Source organism: Porites lutea, chromosome 13 (assembly GCF_958299795.1).
Source record: "Porites lutea chromosome 13, jaPorLute2.1, whole genome shotgun sequence".
Lineage (NCBI taxonomy): Eukaryota > Metazoa > Cnidaria > Anthozoa > Scleractinia > Poritidae > Porites > Porites lutea.
In genome coordinates this window covers 7,998,803-8,005,096 of record NC_133213.1, presented here as the reverse complement: position 1 = coordinate 8,005,096, position 6,294 = coordinate 7,998,803, and the positions used below count along the sequence as shown (strand labels likewise).

The 6,294-nt window shown below is 37.8% G+C and overlaps 1 long non-coding RNA gene across 1 annotated transcript; it reads left to right on the top strand.

The window, feature by feature from the left end:
* Window positions 1–267: 267 nt before the first annotated feature.
* On the top strand, window positions 268–5,612 carry LOC140923146 (uncharacterized). Its single transcript, XR_012164131.1, has 3 exons — window positions 268–339; window positions 3,821–3,887; window positions 5,460–5,612. It is a non-coding gene; the product is annotated as an uncharacterized lncRNA (long non-coding RNA).
* The last annotated feature ends 682 nt before the right edge of the window (window positions 5,613–6,294 follow it).

Sequence of the window (6,294 nt, the reverse complement as noted above, 5' to 3'; positions counted from 1 at the left end):
ATTTCCAACCGTTTGTTTTCATTTACATCCCCATCTGGAGTCCATGTGTTTCAGTCTATTTTGTCAAAACAATCCCGCTTAAATTTTATTCTGTTTATTCCTGTGTTTTTTCGTAGATCAGAGCGACAAAGTCGCCAAAATGTAGAAAGTCTATGTTTTTTTTAGCAGCAACACATGCACCCAGCGGGGCCCTATATTTTCAGCAAAGAGCAAGGAGACCGCGTATTGTGGACGATTTGGGGCACTGGGAGCTAAAAAGGACAAAATCAAAGATGGCGCTCGGAAGGCAATGCCGAAGGCATGGTTGGTTTTTCTCTCGTTTTTCATCTATTTTGCAAGGTTAGTAGCGATTATAGGTTGATCAAACAGTAAAAACTGTAGAAGGTATCGTTTTAAGAAATGTTAGAAATGCTTGTGGTAATGGTTTACCTTAAATTTGGTGACATCCTGGCTCTCACCAGCCTATAAACGTATGTGCAACTCTTTCAATAATTCAATTTCTCTCCTTCTTAAGGTCTGAAAGCTTTGATTTTAAGGGCAAATCGTTGCGTATCCAATGGTGTTTAAAGGCTTTATTTGCAAATTGAATTTATAAAATTCTTATACTTGTAATCAAAAGCGTTATGTAGCAAATATTTTATTCGTGGGCTTGGTAGCCAGGCCTCTACCGGGGGTGAATTGTTAAGATTATTTTGGGGGAAGCGGTCAATGAAAAGAACAACGAAAGGAATTTTACTGATTTTTCTGTTCTTTGCAAAGCGGTTTTTGAATTTTTCAACTGGGTCAATTTGTAAGAGATACTGGTAGGTGAAATTTCCTGCCCATGGCTAATTGTAGGGACTCTGTCTATAACAAAAAATCTAAAGCAAAGAGCTGCTTCATTGGGCCTCTTCTCCAGCTATTAGTGGGACACAACTAAGCAGTGCTTCCCCCCCCCCCAAAAAAAATGCTGCCCTTGGAGAAGAACCCCCTCTTACTTTTTAAATGGGTATCTACCAAGGGGTGTCTTGACCCCCCTCTCACCCCCTCCAAAGAAACCTGTCCTTTAATTGTTTACTAGTCAAAACATAATTCCAAAAACAATTGGGTCCACGCGGAAGCACATTTAAACTTGCTATGATTTTTCCATTGTGACGAAGAGAGGCAGCTTTGTTTTTACGTTTTTTATTCTTTGGGTGCCTTGGGCTCTTTTGGTACCCAAGGGGGCAGGGAAGGGAGATGGTGCAGTGCAAGAGGCTCAAGCTAACAATGAACACTGAAAGGAGTCTCAAAATTTATTTAATATCTTAAAATGCTCCAAACAAATCTTTAAACATGTAAAAAGTAGCGAGACAAATTTCTGACATTTTGGAGACATTATGTCACCATTGTCAAGGAATAGAAGTAAAATGATTTTCCTTCTATTCCTTGTTTTGATCTTTTCATGAAAGACAACTACATGTAAAAATCTCTACAGCACCCATAGTGTACAGTTCTTTCCAACAAGTAACACATTATGTAAGACTTAAAAATTGTTCATTTTCAAATTCATTTAGGAGTTACTTTGTATTATTGACTGATAGCATCAAGCACTTTAAGATTACTTCTTTCTAGTAGCTTAATTTAAATAATTACATGCACAGTTAAAATTATAATCTTAAAATAAGAGCTTTTTCTGACAATTGTCAATTGATGTGATCTGCTTTGAATGAGCTGTCACCACAATTTGTTGGTATACAATGTAAAGTTTTACTTTTAATCATGAGTATATACATAGTTCTGCTATTTACATGATTATCGACCATTTCATTGGACTGATTGACTAATTGACTGTTTCCTTAAGTGGTCCTTAAACATGCATGTATAGCTGATTGACCAATTATTGCTTACTAACTGACTGATAACTTCAGGACTGATTGACTGACAAACTGACAGACTTACTTGCTGACTAACTGAAAAAATGGTGACTGACTGTTGACTGTATGACTGATTAACTGACTTGTAGTTGACTGGGGAACTGACTTATTAGCTGACTTAAGCTTATTGACTGAGTGACTGACTATCTCACTTCCTGAATGAATAACCTGCTGACTTGGTGACTGACTTACCTATTGGCTAACTGACTGATTTGCTGACTAACTGACTGACTCAGTGACTGGATAAATGGCTGAATTTTTGACTGATGACTGATTTATGCACTTACTACCTGACTGATAGACTGACTGTCCAATTGTCTTGCAACTGATCGACTGATTATAAAAACTGACAAACTGATCACTACTGATTGACTGACTCATGGACTAACTGGCTTATTGATGGACTGACTGATTGGCTAACTGAGGCTGATGTGTTGACTGACTGACTTATTGCCAAAGTAACTGACTTGCTGACTGACTGACTGAGTAACTGATTTATGGACCTACTGGCTGAAAAACTGGCTGACTTTCTAACTGACTGTGACTGACTTATTACATATAACTGTCTCATAGACTACTGAATGGCTGACCTGTTGACTGTTTGACTGACCGAATAGCTGACTTACAGTTGATAACCAATGAAGAGACTGACTTATTGATGGACTCGCTCACTTGCTGTGTGACTGGCTGACTAGCTGTCTTGCTGACTGACTGACTCATTGACTAGAATATTGATTAACTGGTTGACTTGATAAGTGGTTGACTAGCTGACTTGGCAACTCACTGACTTATTGACTGAATAAAATACAGTAGCTCACATTTTGACTGACTGTCCCTTTGACTGATTGTGTCGCTGACTGAATGGCTGACACTGCCTTATTGGCTAACTAACTGAGTAGTGACTGATTGACTAATGAAATGACTTATTGAATGACTGACAGACCGGCTGCCTGGCTGATTATACCGACTGACTGACTGACTGACTGGGTAACTTTATACTGACTAGCTGAATTACTGAACCATGGCTGACTTGCTTACATGTACTTGCTGATTGACCAACTGACTGATGGGCTGACTGACTGATTGTCTGGCTGACTTGCTTACGTGAACTTGCTGAATGACTAACTGACTGACCCACTGACTGACTGATTCCAGACTGGCTGACTTGCCTGCATGTATGTGTACTTGCTAACTGAGTGATCGCAGTTGACTGATTGACTGGCTGACTTGCTTACGTGAACTTGCTGAATGACCAACTGACTGATCGGCTGACTGACGTGCTTTAATATGTGAACTTGCTGAATGACTAACTGACTGACCCCCTAACTGACTGATTGACTCGCTGAATAGCCTACATGTACTTGCTAACTGACTGATCGGCTGACTGGCTGACTGGCTGACTTGCTGGCTGAGTGACTGACTGACTGATTGACTGACTGACAGCCTGATTAACTGACAGGCAGAGAACTGATTGACTGATTGGCTGACTCATTGCTTGACGTATTGGCTCAACTGGGCTGGTTGACATACTAGAGAAGTTGAAAATGAATATATGATTAAGAGAAATTTTAGGTTTCATAAAATTAGAGTCATTTGATTAGGAGTTGCCATTGAAATATTGATTTACTGACTGACTAGTGACTAGTGAAACTTTAGACAGGGCAAGTAAAAATAATTATGCTTCTTCATTTACAAATAATTATGCTTCTATATTTACTAGCCCCCTTTCTAAAACACTTTATCAACTTAGTTTGATAAGAATAAAGTTATTCATTTTTTTGTGAAGTTTTTACTATTGTTGTTGTCTTTGTATGCTTTTAAAAAGCTCCCTATTGACTTGACTGGCTGGCTGATGTGCTAATGTTCATGCTAGGAAAAGAATCAAGATTACTGATTGCTAATGAATAGTCAATTTTTCATTTCAGATCAGATGTGTCCAGTAGATGTCCTAAGACTTCAACAGCCAGGATTTTGAGCTTATACTTCAGTACTGTAAGTGCTATACATTGCTTTGTAATCCAGCTATTGAGTGAACCACAAAAACTGAACTTGTGCAGTTTGTTTACATACAGACTCAAGTTTTTAGTGGCTATACCTGGCATATAATTTAACACAAAATTTTAAACTTTTTCAAAATTAATATCTCTGTAAAATGAAATCTTTGATACATGTCTAATTATAATTATTATTATAGTGAAAGAACATACTACTTGAGTGCATTAAGATATTTCAATAAAAAATTTTCAAACTCAAAGTAAGACTTATATAATAAAATTGCTTTAAATTTAAATTGCTTTAAATTGCTGGCTGACTATCTCACTGCCTGAATGAGTGACCTGCTGACCTGCTGACTGACTTACACTGTACCTATTGGCTAACAGACTGACTTGCTGACCTGCTGACCATTTGACTCAATGACTGACTAAATGACTGAATTTTTGACTGGCAACTGATTTACTTACTTGCCAGTACATGTATACTACCTCACTGATAGACTGACTTTCTAACCTTCTTGCTAACTGACTGACTGATTATGATAACTGACTTACTTGGTGACTGACTGACGCATTGACTGACAAAATGTGACCCTCAACAGGATTTCTTTGCATCTGCAGAAATTCACTCCGCTCATCAGTGCTTTAATGTGTGTGTACCCCTTACAATCTTACAAATTTACTAGTTTCACTTTTGTATGACAGATAGACTGACTGGCTGGCTAATTGCCTGACTAAAATATAATTGGCTTGACTGGTTGTTTGGAATAATGGAGAAATGGAAAATGAATATATATGAATAAGGTTAGGTTTCATAAAATCAGAGTCATTTGATCATGAGTTGCCATTGAAATATTGATTGAAATTCACACAAGACTTGAATGCATTTTTTTAATTTGTCCATTTACGCTTCTCAGTTTTGTATTAATTTCTGTTTTGCAAAATGGAAGGGTATGGCCTCTAAAAAGCCTGAAGAAGCTACTTACGGCTAGGAATTCCTCTCAGTTACAAGAAAAGATTTAAAATTCGTTTTGAAATTAATTTTGACAAATGGCACTTATCCTAAAGTACATTATTTTGTAGTACATGACGTAGACACTGCGTACTGGGATTTTGACATGATTATGACAAACATGTGATCTGCTTTGAACAAGCTGTCACCACAATGTTGGTTTAATGCCAATTTCTGCTTTTTTATACCATTTGATAGGACTGATTTATTGACTGATTGACGTTTTCCTGAAGTGGTCCTTAGCTGATCGACCAACTGACTAAATGAGTGACGACTAAATGGCTGACTATCTGATCAATTTCCTGACTGACTGTCTAACTGGTTGACTTGCTTAATTACTGACTGTATGACAGACTAGGCTGATTAACTAACGGTCACAGACTGATTGAGTAATTGATTGGCTGGCTCGTCGCCTGACTAATTGGCTTACTGGCTGGTTGACATAGTCTGTTTGACATAGTCGAGATTCATGCTAGGAAAAGAAATTAATTTTAATGTCCTCTATGATGTTAATCAGAATTACTGATTGTTGATTAAATGACTAATTTTTCATTTCAGGTTAGATGTGTCCAGCAGATGTAACAAGACTTTGACAGCCACTGGATTTAGAGGTTATCTTCAGTGCCGTAAATGCTGTATATATTGCTTTGTAATCCAGCTCTTGAGTGAACCAGATAATCAAAATTTCTGGTACAGCTTGTTCAAAGTCAGATTGAGGTGCAGATTCATTAGCTTTTAGTGGCCATACCTGGCCTAATTAAAACCAAAATTCAAAACTGTTTGGAATTGATTAATTTTTAAAATGAGAGATACACTAGTCAGGGCTTCTGATATTTCGCGGAAAAAAAAGCAAAATCTCGCGGGATTTTCAGGGGCAAATTCGCGGAAAAATCGGCCAATTTCGTGGGAAAAAAGTCAAAATTCGCGGAAAAATCGGCCGATTTCGCGGGATTTTCGCGGGAGAAAAGTCAAAATTCGCCGGAAAATCGTTCGATTTCGCGGAATTTTAGCAGAAAAAAGTCAAATATCGAAGTATTTTCAGGGGCAAATTCTTAGAAAAATCGGCCGATTTCCGGGCCTATTTCACGGCAAATTTCGGGGGGGAACTTCGCAAAGAAACAATCGGTAAAAAACAGCCGATTTCGCTGGATTTTTTCTGGCAAATTTCGCCAAAGTCGATCAATTTTGTGTCGATATGACCAGCGTTGTTTAACGTTGTTTTTTTTAACAGGGATAATCATTTGCTCTTTCAACAACAGTTCGCTCGAGAAATGAGCGAATGCTATTAAAAGCTATTAACATTATGGTTAGTGCCCAGTTTTTCGCAACATTAATCTAAGAACGCCTGGTAGTTTTGGGACGTTGTTTACTCGTTGCAGTGACGAAGTTTCAA